The sequence below is a fragment of the Eleutherodactylus coqui genome, chromosome 6, assembly GCF_035609145.1.
Source record: "Eleutherodactylus coqui strain aEleCoq1 chromosome 6, aEleCoq1.hap1, whole genome shotgun sequence".
Lineage (NCBI taxonomy): Eukaryota > Metazoa > Chordata > Amphibia > Anura > Eleutherodactylidae > Eleutherodactylus > Eleutherodactylus coqui.
Window position 1 is genome coordinate 193,348,876 of NC_089842.1, and position 22,315 is coordinate 193,371,190.

General features: G+C 43.8%; 1 long non-coding RNA gene across 2 annotated transcripts; it reads left to right on the top strand.

Moving 5' to 3' along the window:
• The first annotated feature begins 1,833 nt into the window (after window positions 1–1,833).
• Window positions 1,834–22,112, top strand: LOC136633075 (uncharacterized). 2 transcript variants are annotated; one of them, XR_010793221.1, is made up of 3 exons: window positions 1,834–2,169; window positions 13,978–14,132; window positions 16,032–22,112. It is a non-coding gene; the product is annotated as an uncharacterized lncRNA (long non-coding RNA). The 2 variants fall into 2 exon arrangements; XR_010793220.1 differs by having other exon boundaries at window positions 1,837–2,169; window positions 13,978–14,127.
• The last annotated feature ends 203 nt before the right edge of the window (window positions 22,113–22,315 follow it).

The window sequence follows — 22,315 nt, forward strand, 5'->3', positions numbered from 1 at the left end:
CATCCGGGCCCCCAGCGATCAAAGCTTTTGATATGTCCATATGACATGTCAAAAGTTTTTTGAAAGCGCAGTTACACGGGTAACTGAAAAGCAATGTTCATAAATGCGTTTGATAGCGTTCAACGCACCCTCAGTGCAATGGGTGTTGTGGTGTGTTAAAAATAGCTGTACCTCACTAAAATAGAGCAGACAGAGGCTAACAATTGTGGTGTTAGACGAGCATTTGAGAGCAGAGTTTCTAAGTACCAAAAAACAGCACTATTGTGCGCTTTTATTTTTCCGATTTCACTTTTTTTCAAGTACATTATGTGGTACATAATAAATAGTACTTTAAAAAAATTAAGCTAGTCTTGCAGAAAACAAATGGCCAGCTGCATACGGCCGTGACGGGCTCCGCCGCGGAATTCCGCAGCGGAGCCCGTCACGACGCCCCCCCAGGGACCCCAATACTTACCTGCGGATCCGGCGTCTTCCGCCCCGCATGACGCTTCGGCGCGCATGCTCAATAGAGCGTGTGACGTGCTGGCCGCGGGCGGGGAAGTGGTTTCACGCTAGCTTCCGCTGTGCTACAGCGGAAGATAGCGTGACGGACGGCCTCCATTGACTCCAATGGAAGCCGTCCGCGCATACATCCGCGGCAAATAGAGAATGCTGCGGGTGAGGTCGGGTGATTTCACGGTGCGGAATTCCGCTATGGAATTCCGCACCGTGAGCATTGAGCTATTCGGTTCAATAGAACCTAATAGCTGCGGGCAACGCAGTGGAAATCCGTCTGTGGGAAGGAGCCCTAAAGCTATGAAGACAAAAAACTTTAAAAATGGGGATAAAAAATAAAAATTTCAAGAAGTTGCTGGTTAAAGGAATAAATGTTTGTTTGTTTATTTATAAAATGTTTCATTTTTGAAAAATGTAATAAAACTTTGTCAAGCAAAAAAAAAAAAGATAGATCAGCCAATCCTTGATCAGCGGCCTTTGCATATAACTTTGTTTCCACTCACTGACATGAAGGAGAGATCTTGGACAGAGTGGCGTCATCTACATCACTGGTCCCCATTTATCACAGGGACCGTGCCGCAGCGCTGGACATGTTGCGCCGCCGGGCCCTGCCCGAACTGCACACTTACTAGACTTTGGAGCCTTTGGCACCAATCCGACACCTTCCAGATGAGATAGTACAGTGTGCTGCTTTGTCCGGCATGCTGGAAGCTCAGTAGAGCGCATCAGGGCTCGTTCACACAAGCACATTTGCGCAGTGTACTACATGAGCTAATTCTGCATGCGTAATATGCAGTGAATAGAACCCATTGATGGGAGCACAGGCAGATGAATATAATGCCGCTGGAAGAACACATCTGGCACTCATTAGATTAAGTAAGCATTTCAGTTTTACTGTCAAATGCGCAAATAACCATGCCTGGCATACGCGTGCAAAAAAGCCTCATCCAATACGCCATATGGGGGGGGGGGGGGGCGCGGCACGTGAAACTGTGCAGACGCTCGTGTGAACGCAGCTTAGCGGTAGCACCTTTTGTAAATTAAGTATCAAAGCCCGCACGGTCCTCGCTGTCCGGTTCCGCTGCCAGAACCAAACAACGGAGAAGCCAAGTGCAGATGTGAACGGGGGCTGCGGGATGCCACCATTTTGACCGTCTGCACAGCTCTGCCTGCGGCTGGCTGACCTCCCCGCAGATAGAACCACAGCTTTAGAAAGTTCCAGAACTTTTGATGACTGGTTTATATTTATAGTAACACGGCCATTCCCCCGGAGCAGCGGTGTGTGGAGCCGCTCAGCAGCCTCCCCGCCGGGCCGGGGCTTCCGCAGTGACCTGCTGGCGGCCCTCACACTTCCGCTGGATGCCGCATACAATGTGACTTTGAGGGAGGGGGTGATGGCGCCGCAGCCTGTGAGGTGATGAGTGACCTGCGGCGCACACGGACATGGAGGACGCTTCTCCTCCGCGGCTTGTAGGGGAGCAGCCGTCATCTGTAGCCAGCCAGCTGCCGCAATGTCGCCGGGAACATGGCTGCTAGGACGAGTGTGTGAGGGCAGCCGCAGCCTCCTCCATTGCTCCACAGCGCGTTGAGGAGAGAGAAGAGCGGAGCATGAGGCCGGCGACGGACCGGCAGACCACGGCGCCGCAGCCCTCCATCACAGCACAGACGCCCCAGGTAATGTCTAGACTGCTGCCCTCACCTGTGCTGTGTGGTGGGAGTGCGGGCACTGCTCCATTACTGCCTGCTCCTACATGCATTGCTGCCTGCCCCTACTTATACTGCTGTATTGCTGCCTGCCATTATATGTACGGCTGCATTGCTGCCTGCCCTTGCACCTGCTGCTGCATTGCTGCCTGCCATTATATGTGCTGCTCCATTGCTGCCTGCCCTCACGCGCACCGCTGCGCCTCTGCCTGCCCTCACGCGCACCGCTGCGCCTCTGCCTGCCCTCACGCGCACCGCTGCGCCTCTGCCTGCCCTCACGCGCACCGCTGCGCCTCTGCCTGCCCCTACGCGCACCGCTGCGCCTCTGCCTGCCCTCACGCGCACCGCTGCGCCTCTGCCTGCCCCTACGCGCACCGCTGCGCCTCTGCCTGCCCCTACGCGCACCGCTGCGCCTCTGCCTGCCCCTACGCGCACCGCTGCGCCTCTGCCTGCCCCTACGCGCACCGCTGCGCCTCTGCCTGCCCCTACGCGCACCGCTGCGCCTCTGCCTGCCCCTACGCGCACTGCTGATCTGGATTATGATTTCTCCAGCAGGCTTTGGGGTATTTTGTCGCTTTCCGAATTGAGTGTCGTGTGCACACATCGACCAGAATCAGACACAAATGCTGGTCTAAAACCGGGAGAGAGTCTCTACCATGTGTAGAGGCTCAGGCTTTTTATTATAACACATGACAACCGCCCTTCAATGGGCGTGCAACAGATTACATCAGTAACATATAAGATTCTCATTTGTCGGATCATACAGAATCCCCCACCTCTCTGCCCACCCCCTCCAAGTGTTGAGGTGGTATGGACTTCGTCCTCTAGCTGAAGTCATCTCCGTGTAGTGATGACTCATTGTTTACCTAGCTTCAGGATGAGGAGTGGAAGGGGGCTAGACAAACACTCAGTATTAAACACAGGATATAAGGATATACACGACACTATGGCCCTTAACTCTTAGAAGCTGGTTGTGCAACTTGTGTAACTTCTATGTACTTAACTAACATTAGATCAGACATCCATTGTCTAGCAAATACTATGATTAGATTGTGTGTGTGTCCTTTAAACTCCTGAGCTAAAAGTCATTACAATAGCAAAATACATTTGGGTTATATTAAACGATAGACATTTTATAAATAATCATCATGTCTATCACAATCCCCCCTTAAAATGTCTATCCTCTAATTTTCTATCTAATTTTCACAGTTTTCTGCCCATGAGCCTATAACTGGAGCGCGTTGAAGGTTCGTTTTAGGGTCTTCAAGGGGGTGTAGGACTTGTCCACTCCTTCTGGGGATGCATCCAGCAAACTCATGGTGGGAGCGGCTTTTCCAGCATCAGTTTCACAGGTCTCTCTGACACAGGGGATAACACAGCAGACTAGAACAGAAAAGATAATCAGTTCACATACAACAGCGACGCCCGTCTGTGCCAGGATCCTTTACCACCCGCTCAGGGCTGGTCCCAAAAGTTAGCTCTTTTTAGTTAGTGCGGTCAGCTTCTTAATAGCAACTGCGTCTTTACCCGTGGGTCACGTGTCGTCTAGGATGTAGGTACAACAAGTCTCCCCTATCACCTTACAGACACTCCCCTTTTTAGCTAAAGTCATATCTAAGGTCACTCTATTTAAAAAAAAGTCATAGTCGAGGTAGGTCCTATTGGTCGACTAGTCCCTATAAGGCGTCTCTAGTATAATTTATAAACCACTGCTAATTATAATAAACATAATTAATCCAGTCAACGTTTATTTACCATAATGATCAGGAAAATGGACTCGAATCTAGTTTTAACTTGGTCTCTAATTTTTAAAACTTGTCAGGTACCCCCCTTGGCTATCCTATGACGTCAATGTACACGTGTAGATCAAAACTACCACCAGGGGTCTCTCTTCTCGCTCTAGCATAATGTTACAATACTAGTAGCGTGCACAGGTACGCACGGTGTGGGACTCCCTAATCTTCACCCACACCAATGTCCCTCCTGGAGATAGTCCTAATGGTGAACACGTCCAAGTCGCCTCACCCTTGCGTCAGGGTTTTCCCACTGCCCATAAGTCCCTACTCCTAGGAGGGGGGGGATCCCTACCTCACCTCAGAGGGAGGCCATGGATTCCCTGGGCTCATTTCCGGGCATCCATACCCTCTATCTGTACAAGTTAACACCCCACAGGGTGTGCCCTCGCCGGAACCTAAGGTCTTCTGCACTATCCCTAGGCAAATGGGAATTCCACTGACAATCCATCTTAGGAGATCGGGGCAGGCGCAGTACTAGTACATTTCTCCTTTTCTTTGGTAGCGTACGTGGTTGGCATTATCAGAACTGGCTCTTCATCTTTTTCAAACAAGGGAAACGTTAGTGTCTGACAGGATGTGGAGGAGCATAAGGGCTTTACTAAGGCACACTCCCCTGTCCAATTACCCTCCAGGCGGGTCCTCTACCTCATGTCTCCACAAAGCCAGTAAACGTCTCCTAAGGACTGGACCTGATTCTGCATCTATTCCCCTCCTATCATACTGTAGGAGGAGCAATACCCGTTGGCGAGTTCCCCAAAAATCTCCCTCCACCCTGCCTATTTGCCTGGCAGGTGTAGTTTCCAGGGTAGTCAGTAATACTCTCTCCGGTGCAAAACACTTAAGTAGTTATAGAGTATTCCTTCTTCCATTTCTCACGGACAGTGTAATTAGCGGAAATGTTCGTGAAGAGACTAATAAACCACTCTTCAGCATCTACAGGGAGATTTAGGGGGACCATCCCCGAGTGTGGTCGGGCACTACCGCACACGCAACAGTTAGACTTGTTGCTCCTGTTAGCATTGTACCTCATCAACTCCAACCAGAGATACTGGTCAGAGTAGCCAGTTGCTACTGTCAAGGTGTCCTCAAAGGTAGGGTCGGCTATGATCATCATGTTCGTCAAGGTCTTTATCTTACGGCGGAGGGGGTTAATTATGGGCACGGGACTAAGTGAAGGCTTCCATTCGGCTGCATCTACCATACCCCTTATTTTAAACTTCCCTAAGGGATCTGTCCTCCCGTACCGGTATGTCCCCAGACTATAAGTCTCCCCGTCCCCCGGGCTTGGATCTCCCATGGTTAGTGTAACAACCGCATTAAAACCAAGCAGCATACTAAGTTCAGCCTTCCAATACCTGCTGTCCTTATTATTCTCAAGGAGGGTTATACGACTAATTAGGGATTTCCCGCTCTTATTTTTCTTATTTAAGGCACTTCGCGGTTTATAGGACTAGTCTGTTCCTGCGTTCCATCCCACTAATCCCCAATAACGGCAGTCTTCTCCCCAGACGTTATCAGTGGCGCAAACATATATTGTATTCCCCGGGTATATAAGTCATATAACCAGCTGGACTGAGCTAAATCTGGCCTGCGGTGGGATCTTGCGCCTAGACACGGGACCACAGTACAATAGTCGAAGGAATATGCAGCTACTTGAGCATTGGACGAGTTATACTAGAAGGTAACCATACCCCCATATTCTTCCGACTAAGGATTCCAGTTGCCACCCTCCTCTCTCACTAGCCTTAACCAGAGTAATGTCTTTGGCACAACTAAGACTGGTCTCCCGGATCTGAAGCTTTCTTACAGTATGAAGCATGGATCCATGTAAGTCTTTCGGCTAGTTTCACAGCTGTGGCAGTAGTCAGAAGCACCTGGTAGGGGCCATCAAATCGGGGCTCAAGAGGGTGTTTCCTGAGGAACTTCTTGACGCACACCCAATCCCCAGGCTGCAAGATATGTGTCCCAGTGTCTGCCTCTGAGTCTGGAAGAGAACACCTGTGCATAGGCTTTGGTTAGTTCTTTAACAACGGAAATCACATACTCAGTCAACACATCAGATTGTAATTGTAACCACTGAGGATAGTAACGACCTAGCCTTGGGGCTAGCCCAAACAATCTCATAGGGAGATAATGTATAATCCCCCCTGGGTTCATATCTAACACTGTATAAGGCTATTAGATGACAGTCTTTCCAAAGTGGCGTCATTTTTAAGTATCTTACTTTTTAGCGTGCCACTACGTCTCTCCACCTTTCCACTACACTAAAGGTGGTACAGTATGTAAAAGGCCTGGGATACACCCAGAGCAGACATGACATGTTACATTCACCTGCGAAGTTTATACCTCTGTCTGACTCTGAATCACTTCTGGTACCCCATATTCACAGTTTACCTCGTTCATGAGCTTCTTTGCGGTTACCTACTTGTTTACCTTGGTAACAGGGTCGGCCTCCAACCTGCAAAGACATCAACAACAACAAGCACGTAGTCATACTTCCCAACAAGTGGGAGCTGAACGTAGTCAATTTGCAATCCCTGAAATGGGTAGAGTGGTCCCGGCAAGTGTGGTGTGGCAAATTTACTTCTGCCCTGACTTACCCATGGCATAGATCATGCTAAACCGGACAAATGATGCAGCAGCTACAGAGAACCCAGAAGTCGCCCAACCTCTTTCAAGCGTCGTCGTCATTACTGCTTTACTAGGTGGGTCTTTGCGTCCATCAGCTGGGCCATCATGGGATACAGGAACTGTGGTGGGCAAGTGCTGTTGACTGTTCACCACACGCTGTCCTGTTTCTGCTGCTCCCATATTAGTCCATTTATTCTTTCCTTCCTTGCTGGCTGGTAACTGTAAAAGTCTTTAGCATATCAAAGTCCAAATTTTTGTCAATGTCCAAAGTTTTTTTTACCACTGACTCATGCTGTCAGTACCTTTCTTCTTTCTTCCACGGCTTGAGGGCCGCTGCCTTTGCTGCGCTGTCAGCGAGGGTGTCGTCTCTCGCCTCTCCAGTGTAGGAATCGGTGCGAACTCTCAACTTTGTCAGGTAGAAGTAGGGCCTCCATGCGACTCTGTACCGTTGCACCATTCTCAATTGGTTGTCCTGCTAAGGTAAAAAACTGTCTGGCCTTCCATATTGGGCCGTAATCATGAGCTATGCCAAATGCATACCAGGAGTCAGTGTAAAGGATTGCCGGTCTTACCTCTCGCCACTCTACACGCCTCAGTGAGGGCCTTCCATTCCGCTTATTGTACTGTGACATGCGGAGGCAGAGCTTCTGCTTCTAGGACATCTTGTTGTGTGACCACTGCATATCCGATGTGGAGTCATCAATCCTCACCCTGGTACCATCTGCAAAAAGCTCAACATATGCATTATCAACAGGGGTTCTGGTAACTGTTTGCATACCTGCAGTTTCTTACTGAATTAGTACTAAATAATAGTGCTGATGTTCTATTTCACATGGCTCAGAATCTTGTAGCACAAAATCATTTATTTATTTTTTTCAAACCCAATAGCTGATCTACAACACCTAGATCATCTATGACCCAGATCACCTATGCCTCCCCCCTTTTGAACCGCAATACTCAATGGAAAAAGAGTCATTGCGTTCAAACTAGTAAACCAAGAGGCACAAAAACAAGCACTTTGTAGGTCAAGGTGACATTGTATGCAGCGAAGTCTGAGCGAAAATCTCCTTAAAAAAAAAAAAAAATTTTTTTATTTCAGGTCGCAGTTAGCATTTTTTAACACAAGGGGGCGCAACACAAGTAAAATTTTACGTCACCCAGTGTAATAGTATTTCAGGGTATGGCCAGCGTTTAGCTTTTACTCTCCTGTCGGAATATAATTATAGCTTCAGTGTAGACTGACACTAGAATATACAAAAGACTTAAAGAAAAAACTAAAGAATACGGATGAATTAACATCCTACTCTGGGCAATTCAGTCCCTCTTTCTTCACATAAAAAGTAAAATTACTTCAGCAAATTGCATGAAAAAGTTTGCTGGGTGACTATAGTGAAATTATTCCATCTGTAGGAGCCTTCCATAACATCATCTGTCTGAGCATCCATTGGAGAAGCGGGCAGTGGAAAACAGAGCCCCTGGGAACATGAGAGAGCGTCCCCTGTCATGTATTCCCGGCCTCTGCCCCCCATGCATCAACTCCAATCTTCCATGCACTATAAACCAGCTTAGTCATCTACTATGTCCCAAGCTGCATCTCCACAAAGGTTTGTTTCCCTGAACTTATCACACATCCAAAGTGGCCACATCTTGGAGCGTAACAAAGTCTGGTCAAACAAAACCTTTGTTCAGACAATCATGATGTTAGCACTGGATACAGTGGCATTGGGAAATATAGGCCTCCCAAATGCAGCAAAATGGCCGCCAGAGGCAGAAAGGGGCGGGGCTACAAATCTCCCAAGTGAGGCAAAATGGCTGCCGGAGGAACGGGCGGGGCCAGGGGCAGCAGCACTTCCAGGTGAGGCAAGATGGCCGCTGGAGGAGGAAGGGGCGGGGCCAGGTCCTGTCCCGGATGGGGAGGGACCGGAAGTAACATCACACACCCTGAAAGTGAGCACATGGGGGGAAGTAACTTCAGGGTGGGGGCAGGCCTTACTACATTTTCTGCAGAGTCACACTATGTTGGATTGTAAACATTGCAAGCACGGCCGCCATTACAGGGAGGGGCTGTAGTCAACACAAAGACATTACATTGTTCATAAGCAATACACATACCCCCCTACATGCTTTCTCCTCTTCAATCTCTTAACTACATTATACCTCCTCCTAGCAATCTAAAAAACACCTTTCTTTCTGCTAGGCTTCCTGCTCATCTTCTGTAAACTTTCTACAGTCTATCTTATCTGTCCATGACCTAACATTTCTTTCTGCAACTTTTCCTGGTCCTTCTCTTTGTATAACATTTCTACATGTTTAGTAAACTCTGCTGCTTTCAGCAACCAGATCACAAGCTCTATGACCTTTGTCCTTGCTCACTTTGCTCAACTCTATGCTACCTGCTTATTCTATTCTATTCAAAGTTTCTGCACACAGTACTGTTTCTCTTGTAAAATCTGCTTTCTTCAAATCCTTTCCATATAACCTCTTTCCCACTCAGAATTATAATGCACATTAATTCTACAAAACACAGGGAACGACAAAGTAAACAGAAAGGGTTAATTGGAAAAAGCTTTCAGCTCACTCTTATCAGCAGCCCTCCCCCCAACAATAAACACTGCACATTCTTTCTATAATACCAGACAGACGGGATTACTGGAGAATACCCACAACGGCTCAAGGTATATATATATCTCATCCACCTTTATATCAACCCAAGGTATATATCTCATCTACCTTTATATCAACCCAAGGTCTACTAGCAATCCCGAAGAGCACTTCCTGTACACGTCCTAGACAGGACATTTTAGCTATACACAGAGACTGACGATTATTTTCAATGACCAAAACCTCAATAATATTCTGGAGAAATCAGCCGTCACAAAGCACGACTATACTTCATACGTATATACCTTTCCACATATGAGAACATAACACACTCAATCATAAAGTTAAGTATACGTATCATAAATCTTCCTAACCTCACACTAGTTTTACCTAGGAGCACGTGTCACTGGCGTGTTCCCTCAGACTTAAACAGCCGAGTCCGCCCTCCCGACACATTAACCCTCACAGAATTTATCTCTTGGTCTTGTATACACAATTTTTAACCGTCTCAGACATAACAGACACAGCATACAAAATACCCCTTAAGCAGGTTAAAACGGTGGTCTTTTCCGAGTAAGAAAGAACTATATTACCTGCCTTTCATTGATTTATCACTCTGGATCAGGAACAGGCAGAAAAGCAGTCAGAACCCAGATCACATCGGTAGATTTACATAAAGCAATCTTACCGTGTTCTGTAGATTTTCGGGCCCCTGAGTTCTGCGTGCCATCCGCCGATCTCTGTATTTTTCCAGAATGAAAGAAATCAAAATCTCTTAACTCGGTCCACCCAGAGACGCCACTGATCTGGATTATGATTTCTCCAGCAGGCTTTGGGGTATTTTGTCGCTTTCCGAATTGAGTGTCGTGTGCACACATCGACCAGAATCAGACACAAATGCTGGTCTAAAACCGGGAGAGAGTCTCTACCATGTGTAGAGGCTCAGGCTTTTTATTATAACACATGACAACCGCCCTTCAATGGGCGTGCAACAGATTACATCAGTAACATATAAGATTCTCATTTGTCGGATCATACAGAATCCCCCACCTCTCTGCCCACCCCCTCCAAGTGTTGAGGTGGTATGGACTTCGTCCTCTAGCTGAAGTCATCTCCGTGTAGTGATGACTCATTGTTTACCTAGCTTCAGGATGAGGAGTGGAAGGGGGCTAGACAAACACTCAGTATTAAACACAGGATATAAGGATATACACGACACTATGGCCCTTAACTCTTAGAAGCTGGTTGTGCAACCTGTGTAACTTCTATGTACTTAACTAACATTAGATCAGACATCCATTGTCTAGCAAATACTATGATTAGATTGTGTGTGTGTCCTTTAAACTCCTGAGCTAAAAGTCATTACAATAGCAAAATACATTTGGGTTATATTAAACGATAGACATTTTATAAATAATCATCATGTCTATCACACTGCTGCGCCTCTGCCTGCCCCTACGCGCACCGCTGCGCCTCTGCCTGCCCTTACGCGCACCGCTGCTTCTCTGCCTGCCCTTACGCGCACCGCTGCCTACATGCACTACTGCATTGTTTCCTCATGCCCTTACATACACAGCTGCCTGCCCCCTCACATGCCCTGTTGCACAGCTGCCTGCCCCTATGTGCACTCCTGCATTATTGTCTGCCTGGCCTTACATGCATTGCTGTCTGCTCCTACACACACTGCTGCCTGCGCCTACATGCACTGCTGCATTGCTGCCTCGTGCCCTCACGCGCGCTGCTGCCTTGTAATCAGTATTTGGATTTGAATAAAAAAAGATGATCAGAAATATATATATATATATATATATATATATATATATATATATATATATACACACCCCAGAATGATGCCAATGAAAACTACAAGCCACATTGATGGAAAAATAAGAATGTTATGGGTCTCAGAATGTGGTGATTGAAAGCAATTTAAAACTAAAAAAGATTTAAAGTGTTTTTTGTTGTTTTTGTATTTGGTATTGTCACATTTGTACAGACATGCAAACTAAATTAAATGTACTTTCTGCTGTTCTATGAACGCTGTAAAAGCAATATAAAAAAAAAAACGCAGTTGTGGGTTTCTCTTCTATTTCACCCCACTTTTTAAAAATAAGTTTTTCAATGCACTACATGGTACATTAAAGGGGATATCCAGTTGTAAGCTATTGATGGCCTAGCCTTACGATAGGTCATAATTAATAGATTGTCAGGGCCCATTAGCAAGGACGCCCACTGATCAGTTGATAACTGGACTGATGTGGCCAGGCTTGGTATTACAGCACATTCCTATTCATTTCACTGTAACCTGTAATACCAAACCTGGCCACTGCAGTGGGAACAGAGCTGTCTGCTTCCTGCAGGAATCGGCTCAGTGCAGGAGTGCACTACCCCAGAGAACAGCTGATCATTAGCTTTCTCAGGTGGTAGATCCCCACCAATTTCCTATTGATGCTCTAACCTAAAATAGGTAATTAATAGTTTACAACTACAATAGGTTTCCATAGGAGTTGTAGGCACAAAATGATAAAGCTTTTTAACCCCTTCCCTCCATATGACGTAAGGGTACGTCACGCCTGCGGGGTACTTCCTGCAACTGGACGTTCCCCTACGTCATAGGGATAGCGCAAGATCATAAGAGATTTTGCCTCCCAAAAAACGCAATAAAAGTGATCAAAAAAGCCGTATGTCCCCCAAAATGGTACCAATAAAAACTACAGCTCTTCTCGCTAAATAAGCCCTCATAGAGCTCCGTCCATGAATAAATAAAAACATTTCTAGGACTTTGAATGCAGCGATTTAAAAAAAAAACCAAGATTTCCAAAAGAAGGGGTTTTATTGCAGAAAAGTGGAAAAACCTAAAAAAAATCTAAGAATTTTGGTATCGTTGTAATCGTACCGGCCTGCAGAAAAAATGTATTGTCATTTATGCTGCATAATTAACGCTTTTAACCCCTTAATGTTGCAGCCCCTTTTTTTCCCGCCCCCCCCCCCCATTTTTGTTCCCCTCCCCCTTTAAAAAAATCATAACTCCTTTATTTATCCATCGACGTCGCTGTTTGAGGGCTTGCTTTTTGCGGGACGAGTTGTATTTTTCAATGGTGCTATTTAAAGTATCATAAAAGGTACTGAAAAACGTAAAAAATTCTAAGTGGAGTAAAATAAAAACAAAAACAACATTCCGCCATCTTTCAGTGCGTCTTGTTTCTACGGCGCACAAACTGCAACAAAACCGACATGATATCTTTATTCTATGGGTCAGTGCAATTACTACCATAGCAAACTTGTAGTTTTTTTTTTTGTTTTTTTTTTTTACTGTACAACTTTTTTTTTTCAAAGACATTTCATTTTTTTCAATTATTTTCTGCCATCTTGCGCGCGCAATAACTTTTATTTTTCCGTTGACGTAGTTGTGCGAAGGCTCATTTTTTTGCGGGATGTCCTGTAGTTTACGTTCATACTAATTTAGAATACATACGACTTGATCGCTTTTTATTGCGGTTTTTTTTCTGGGAGACAGGGTGACTGAAAAAGTGTATTTCTGGCGTTCGTTTTTTTTTTAAAATTTTTTGGATGACGTTTACCGGTGTGGGGTAAATAACGTGCTACTTTGATAGATCAGACTTTTACGGATGCGGCGATACCAAATATGTATTTTTCTTTTATGATTTAGATTTTTTTTATCATAGATATGGCAAAAGGGGGGGGGGATTTAAACTTTTATTCCTTTTTTTTTTTTTTTTACAATTAATAAAACTTTATTAATTTATTAAACTTTTTTTAAGCCCCCCTGGGGGACTACAACCAGCAATGCTTTGATCGCTCCTGCAGTATGATGTAATGCTATTGCATTCTGACAGGCAGCCTATCAAGCCACCCCTCGGGGATGGCTTGATAGGCAGTCTCCCAAGGTAGCCCTGGGGCCTTTTAAAAGCTATTGCCCGCGGGTGTCAGCTGTAATAAACAGCTAACGCCGGCCCTGCATGAAGAGAGGTCAAAATGGCACAGATGAACACTACAGTTCGCAACGCAAAAACCAAGCCCTTAGACATCCGCGTCGACTAAAAAATAAAAAAGGTAGGGCTTTAGAAAAATGGAGATGAAAATCCGCCAAAAGTCGTTGTGTCCTTAAGCCCTAAATAGGCCATGTCCTTAAGGGGTTAATTAAAGGGGTTGTCCCGCGCCGAAACGGTTTGTTGTTTTTTTTTAACCCCCCCCCCCGTTCGGCGCGAGACAACCCCGATGCAGGGGTTAAAAAAACAAACCGCTCAGCGCTTACCTGAATCCCGGCGGTCCGGCGTCTTCATACTTACCTGCTGAAGATGGCCGCCGGGGTCTGCTTCCCGTGGACCGCAGCTCTTCTGTGCGGTCCATTGCCGATTCCAGCCTCCTGATTGGCTGGAATCGGCACGTGACGGGGCGGAGCTACACGGAGCCGGCATTCTGCACGAGCGGCTCCATTGAAGAGAGCAGAAGACCCGGACTGCGCAAGCGCGGCTAATTTGGCCATCGGAGGGCGAAAATTAGTCGGCTCCATGGGAACGAGGACGCTAGCAACGGAGCAGGTAAGTAAAAAACTTTTTATAACTTCTGTATGGCTCATAATTAATGCACAATGTACATTACAAAGTGCATTAATATGGCCATACAGAAGTGTATAGACCCACTTGCTGCCGCGGGACAACCCCTTTAAGACTGTTTGCCAAGTTGCTTCATTATTTTACATTATTACTATTTGATGTTCTGTCTTTAGGCACAACATATAAGAAGTTCCCTGCTCTCTCTGTACGAGGACCATACTAGCGATTAGGGTGGACAAGATACGCGGACCTCGTGACTTTTGATCCTACAAAGAGTTTGAAAATCATGTCCTGATCAGCTGATTCCCGGTGTTTGTATGACGGTACAGTGAGTGGATTATATTTGGTCCTATTAATGTTGCTATTATGTTACAGTTGCTTCATATGATAACATTATGCCGCTTGTGACATTTGACAACTGTTTCCCAGTCAGTAGGGCAGAAGCCAAGAGCAGGGCCTCCAGTGTGTGGTGTTGGGACGTTGCACTGATCCCTCTGATACACACATTGCATCTGTCTGGATGATCACGAATGTCTCATTCCAAATTTGAATAACAAAATTCTCAGGTTTATGTCTGGTAACTGCATTTTAGGATTAATGTGAATATTTTGTGTGATTGATCAAATCTAGAGGAGCTTCTAAAATATTGCTTATATCTTTAAGGCCAATGCTAACCCCCCTCCTCTTACCTTTGCTGGCAGCTCCCATAGAAGCCAATAGCAGGCACCAGCTGATCACTGCAAAAGATAGGGCAAGACCTATCTTTTCCGGCCGCGTCAAAACATCGTCTGGCGTATTCGGCCGCAATGTTTTGACATGGCTAAAAAGCTGCCATCTGAATGAATACATTGGAATCCAATGCTTCAGATTGTTGCGATTTTTGGCCTACGTTTTATTGCGGCAAAATATCCGCAATAAAACACGTGTTAATAAGGCCTTAGACTGTCCAAGTAGCATTGCTGGTGTCTTTCTTTCCCCTACCAGTCCATATAGACCAATTGTCTCCTGCTGTATGACACTACAGCTCTCAACAAAGTTACTACTGGCTGTGATAGGAGTCAGATCACACAGTACATCACGGCTTGCCATGTATGCGGCTGCATAGCTGTAGACCGGTTAGAGTGCCCCACCACCACTGTGCTGTTAAAACAAGTTCAGTTCATTGAGGACTCACCTTGCAACTTGCATAACATGAAGATAATCTGTCAGCTCCTATGAGCCCCATAAACTAAACTTATGGCATTATAGGAGCTGACATGAGGAGTCTGTGAGTATTATACTTGCTTCTCCACTGTGCACTGTTAAAGCTACAGCTGGATTTATCTGCGGACTACTTGTCAAGTGCATAGAATAAGAGGAGTAGTTCTGGTATTCTGTGCATGCACCATAAAGTCCACAAAATGCATTGCAGCTGCAGCTTTGACAGCGGGGGAATGGCAAGGAAGGAAAGCCTGTCTCCGAACCCAACATGTCTCCTCCTGAGAGCCCATAAGTTGAGTTTATTGGCCTTACAGGAGCTGACGGATTCCCTTTAAAGGATCTGCTGCTATTGTATTGATGCCAGATACTACAAGACACCTTCAGAGGTCTTGTGGAGTCCTTTCTTCCATGGTGGCACAAGGGGGATGTACACAATATTAGGCAGGTAGTTTAGATGTGTGTGTATATAGAAGCTTGGCATGTGAGGACATGGGGCTGGAATGGATTTTGAGTTAATGCCTTATGTACAAGACTGCAGTAAATCCTGAATAGGGTGACTGCACTTGGATGTACACATAGTGGCAATTTTTTTCATACAGTAGTACAAAGCAGACGCAAACTGAAAACTTGTCTGTTTTTAAAAATACCATTGAAAGCAACGGTGGAAAAATGGGTACGTTTAATGCAGAATAAGTTGGCGCTATACAAATAAAGATTATTATATTAATTCTGTCTCTCTACTCCAAAAACAGAACAGAGAGATAGAAAGACAAAATGGAGATTAAACGCTAGTATGAATTCACTCTATAATACCTGGTATATACGGGTATTTCCTTTGGGATCCCTGTTTATCATGCTAATAGGGATCCAGTTTGATCTTCTGAACCCAATGTGAATGTAGACTTAATACCAACTGCTGAAGTTAGTTGATGACTATGCTTGCGTAATCCTTCAGAATGACTAGCATTTCTATATGGGTACACGATACATTTGGCTTTTATGGGGTTTTTTTGTTCCCTCTCTTTAGGTTTACCTGGCAAGAACTCCCCAATAAAGATGGACGTTTCCCCACCAACGGAAGAAGTGTCATCTTATGAGCATTTAAACATATTGATAAATTCTCTTCAGTGCAGCATTCGTTAGGCATGTCAAAGAGGACGTATCGTAAGTGTTTACCATGGGAGACAATAGGATGAACGTTTACCTTCATTTGGCGCAGAGCTTCCACGTTACTAGTTGCCCAGTCATCATTAAGTAGAATGCTCCATGTAAGTTTAGGTAACTGCTGGGAACAGTGCTAATGAATCATCCGTTCTGCCAGATTTAGTTTTCACATCAATCCTCAGTCTTCTAAGGATGGTTCGCCTACAGATCTACGTTACTAATCTTCATAATAAAGTCGGAGAATAATGAAGAGAATCATTGTATCTCAGGCCTTGGATCGCCCGTTTCTCTGGAGGTTTTGTAACAAGTTATTTGAATAATGTTTGTGATTCTATATGTATACAGCTCGGCAATTATGGCATCCTCTCCCTCCGATGACTCCAGTACCACATTGAAGATATGTAGCTAATCTCCACAATACCATGAAGTAAGGTAATGAGTCCGATTCGTCGCATGGATATGAATTGTTTACAATGTACACCTTTCCTGTGGATCGGACTGACACATCCAGAGCTGTACATATAAGACCAAAGCTGAATTATTGGGTGTATGTCTTTATTATAGGACATTTGTGGCTTCTCACATCCACTTAGCAGTGAAGATCTTAAGTTGCACCACAATGTTAATCATTCACTGCTTTGTCACTATTATATGCTTCCTTTATTTCTGTAGCAATTCACAAATAGCAATGGTTTTGTAGGAAAATGCAAATGCTTTACATGTACAGGCAAAGGAAGTCCATAGTTTACCTCAAACTTTGTGCCAGGTAAGCCAAGCTGGTAACTGATTTGCATACGCTGCAGATATTGTGCGTATGTTTGCAATAAATGCAATAATGTTGATTTTACTTAATTCTCAGGTTTTCCACCGGTTGTTTTTTTTTAAATTAACTGGTGGGGTCTGACCCGTTACTGTTTAGAAAATCTGCTAAACAGAGCACTGATTCTGATTTAGCTTGTAGTACATTGTCTACGGTGAGAGGCAAAAACATGTTTCTACTCGCAAGGTAACTTTACTTTAGGACTATGGATTATATCACTACATGTGCTTGCTTCATCTGCTGGAAAATGTAACTTTCATCAGAATGCAGTAGCTATTGGTGTCAAATAATACGTTTGAGATGATATTATAAACCTAATGTTTTTACCATAGGATACCCTCTAAACTGGTCTGTGGGCCCATAAGACGTTGCCATCTTCTTTAATGAGATGAGATTGTTCTGATACTCCATGAAGTAAGTATAAGTTGTCTGCACATCAGAGTCCGTACAAGACTAGTCATTTTATAGTTGGCACAAATCCTTCTGCTAATCCCATGGGCGGACACTACGTTCACATTTTAACTCCTCATGCAAGCATATTTTAAAGCAGAATTCCAGTTTGTATGGTGCCTGCACATGGAGTAGATTTGCTGCAGATTTTTCAATATACCTGCAGCAAAATCCACCTATAAAGCCTGTTTTGTTGCAGATTTCACCCATTGCAATCGCAAAGGATGAAATCTGCAGTGAAACTCCAGCAAAAGTATTTACATCTGAGAAATATCTTCAGCATGTAGATGTGTAAAAATCGTATCTACTTTGCTGGCACTGCAGATGTCCCGCATGTAATACATGATGTGTGCGGGTACTCGGAATGGGAATGTAAATATTCCTAATCTTACAGTCTTCACAGAGATCCGCATTTCTCCAAACCATTATGAAATGTTCTAGTTTTGAGGCAACACTCTTGTTGTAGGTGTAAACTGTAGAAGATGCCTGTATTATTAATACTGTCTGCAATAAAGAACCAATGTCTGCAGGGACAGCTCCATATGCTTATGAACAACTATGCCAAAACATCAAAGGGGTTGTCTGCTTCAGAAAAGTAACTTTTTACATACTCCTTAGGAATTCTGAATTAATAGAGGGGTTTCTGCTGTTTTTTGGAAAGTGAAGAGCGACTTTGTAGTCTCTCTCTTTGGAGGATCCAGCATGTCTATACTCAGAAAGGCCATTCATTTTTAGGTGAACTGTGTAATACTTCTGTAGTGATGCTACAGGGAAGTTGAGCTTTTGCCACTGGATCCCCCCAAACATTACTGCTAATCTCAGGCCGCCCCACCAATGGGCACCTGGCGATAAGCTTATCAACAAGGAACCCTGCTAATACGACATTGTCCAAAACAGACAATCCCTTCGTGTATAAATATGGTTGTTAATGGCCAGAAGGATTTAATTTTTAACACCTATGAAGTTGTTACTACTCAATTCCAACCCAGAAACTATTAAGTGTCACAGTTTAAACATTTTGCACATCTTTTTTTTATTTTGCTTTGTTGTTACTGTGTTTAGTAACAAGTTGTAATGAAATAATGGGAAAAGTGCAATATTAGTGTATGTACTATATATTTTACTACTTGTGGACAAAATGATGTTACAAGTTGTCTGAGAACAACAAAATCACCAATGTCTTCCATTTTTTGATATGTGTATAGTTCCATGAAAACATTAGTGTTATGTAGCTAATTGTAGTGCCACTGTAGGGCCAGTGCATGATATGTTAATGTTTTACTATGTAACTGAAGTATAGAGGTATAAACTGCAACTATTCTTTCACAAAGATGCAGAAGTCCATTTACAGCATGATTATTGGCTTTCACTACACTAGATAAGTATTTCACATCTTCTCCCGGAGGTCTTCAGGATGATGGCACTGCCTTTCTGTAATCTGGTCCTGCATTAAATGCATCCGGGGTCTTAGTCATGACTAGTACATAATTGTATTGATTATTACATGCTTGGGAGTCTTTGCGGTTCCCCTTTAGTGTATTGCGCATGCTGTTACACTTTAGCTTGCCTTCCAGTCTGTGTGACCATCTTTTTCTTACATGCGCTGGAAAGTTTGCAGGTAGTTCTGTTTGCCATAACTGTACAATGCAGCCAGCAGGAATGATACAGAGGCACGGTAGCTGCAGAATAAAGGCGAAAATCCATCTTGCCCCTGTACTTTTCTAGTAAGATATGTGCCATCTGTTTTGCTTCAATATGTAACATGCAGAAGCACACTTTATTAATGATAAAACTTTTATTTAGTTTTTTTTCAAGTACCACACACTTCTGGGACATGTTAGGGGCCATCCACACTCACATTTGTTCATCCGTAAAAATCACCAAAGAAAAAAAAGATGAAAATGTAGCATTTCACATATCCACAGGCTAAAATGGATTAAACTATACATAATTTAACTACATTTACCCGGCACATGTTTCTGTGCTTGTTTTTTATTTAATTGTTACATCATTTTTTTATTTTTTTTTTTGTGGGATTGAAAACATAGCCTACTACACTTTTCTGTCCCACAGAAAAATATCGAAATGAAACGGATATTTTTATTTTTTATTTTTTTTAAGCAGTCAATAAAAAACGTATGGAAATTTGTGGTTCGTGTGTCCATGGGCATGGATAACTAAATATGTTTTTATGATCAAAGTGAAAAAAAAGTGGTGAGCTACAAAATTTTATTAAAGGGGTTCTGACATGAAAAAAATAAATAAATTTACTCACCTTCCCTGGCCAGGACCGATCACCAGGCATGTCCCCTCCATCCGGCATCATCTTCTTTGGCTTCTAGAAGCAGAGCAGGAGCGGTCAAAATGACCACTTCCTGCTCTGCTCTGTCTGTCAGCCACTTCCGAGGTGAATGGACGGGCGCCACGTCACAAGCAGTGCTTGCTATGGGCGGCCCGTCCGTCCTGGCTGAACGCCAAGATTCTGCACGTGCGCAGTGGAGACACGGCCTGTCCTGACTCCTGTCAGAGGGCGCCTGTGCGCAATCCCGGAGCGGCCCGTCCTTGGCTCGTCGGAGGAAGAAGACTGCCTGCTGGGAGATGACCCCCTGATGTCAACAACAACAGAACACAAGGTAAATATTATGTTTTTATGCTTTAACGGCCAACAATCGTGGGTTCCCTGTCTCCATTAGGCAGACCAGGGAATAATGGCTGTTAAAGCCTAAAAACATTATTCGTAACAGAACCCCTTTAACGAAAAGAGTTTACAATGAAAGCCTATACGTTCTTCATATTGAAAAGGATCAAAATATATACTGCATATACGAGTTTATAAAACTTAAACATGCTTAGAATGCATGCATTTTTACACTTTTTCATGTACGTTTCTCGCAAATGTCAAACGTATGGGAAAATGCTAGTGTGGATGGCCGCTTGCACTGCTTTGTAGGGGGATAGAAGGAAAGGACTTTGGTTGTGTAATGGAGGATTGTAAAAATAACATGTTCGTTTCTGGTACCTTTCTATATATTGCATTAGAGAATAGCTAGAAAGAATATATAATGCACAATCACGTATTATATAGTCAGCCGTTTAGTTTAGTAGGCCTCGCATAATGCATCTGTTTTCCTGTGGTCGCGCTGTAAGCAAATTAAATATTTGCTGCTGGATCTCCCTATAAATTTCAGCTGACAGTCTGGAGGGGTTTCAGTAACAGAATACCTTGCGGTCAGATCACTATTAGGAGTTGTTCCCAGCAGTTGCACTAATTAGTATTTTGGGAACACACTTTTTGGATAATTGCAGTTGTGTGCATTGTATACTGTTGAATTTCACTAAATATTGCATGCAAACATTTGAACGAACGTCAGAAAATTTGGGAAATTCTTGAAATATTGAGGTCAAATAGACTCTTCATACACAATGAGAAGGATGGGGGAAGATGGGACCCCCATTTTCAGAATCGATGTTAGTCTCAGTAGTAAGACCCCCCAATCATCAGACATGTATCACCTTTGTGGTAATTATTTTGGTAAAGTCCAACTTGGCAGGTTTCTCCCTGATACCTTCTGACGTGCCCATACACAGTAGATAATCGGCAGCTTCAGGCAGGCGGTGGCCAGTATCACTACAGAAATTTTCGGACAGCCTCAACGTAAATGTTTGGGTGACATGGATAACTAATGGCTGATCATCCTAAATTCAAAGCATGTATATTTAGCGATGTTACCCGTTTCCATGCCCAACCATATACTTCATGAGAACTTCTCATCTTTGGGAAAACCAGTGTGCGGTGTTGGATTCTTCCTGCACCGTCGAGCGCTTCCAGTAGTGCAGTTTATACTCTTACAATCTCTGCTGCATATCTCCTTGCATGGTTAGGGATATGTGTTAGTAATACAAACCTGCATGTCAATGATTCCTTAATGTGAATTCATAAAAATAATGGAATGCACTTAGAATAATGTCTCAGCGTTAACCAGAGGGACTAGGTTACTGCAGCATGTGAAGGAACGTAATACCTTGCAATGGAAGCTAGTAATATATATTCCAATATATACATAACACTGAGTTTATTTTTACAGCAATGTTGAAATGCATGCTTATACTGTAAGATAACTGATGTATATAATATGACGGCTTAGCGTACTGTGAGGCAGGCTTCCAGCCGTCTCCCGCTTGCTAACAGATATAAGGATGTGTAAATGTAAAACCTCAAGATGGACATGGCGTAAAGTGTATGTAGTAGTATCCTCCAGGTATTCATGTCATTTATAATCTACTCCAATGGAGGAAGCAATAAGAACTGAACTTTGCTTGCAGTAGCGTACAATATGAAATACCTCTGAAACTGAAATGCAAAATAGCACAGTATGTACCTGTTGACGCAGACAAAGCCATACAATGCGTTAGGTGTTTTGCAGCAATAACTGTCTTGCATGGTACAGTACGGGACTGCCAAATCGGTTCCCTGTAGCGGTGCGCATGTATCTTACGTTTTTTTTCTTTTTGTTTTAAATTGCTTTTTTTTTTAATGGGAATGGTTCTAACTGGACAGATGACTCAGTTTAGTTTTTCATATATGTAATTAGGTTGCTTCCTTTTTTTATGTTTTAATTGTCTTCTTTTGTGTTAATGGTCATAGAATTGAATAAAGTTGAGGTATTGCTACTATTTTCAGTCTTCTGTCAATACTTTTGTTTCACTATAATTGTATCTCGATGAAGTCTGAAGTTTATGAATTGAACATTTGTGAAGCTAGGTCTACGAGGGGAGTCATGGTAAAATAGCAGCATTACAATAAAGCAACTTCTGTTTCCCAACCTGAAACTAGGTTGTAGGCCATCCCAGTGTCAGATTGCATGTGATCTTATTTC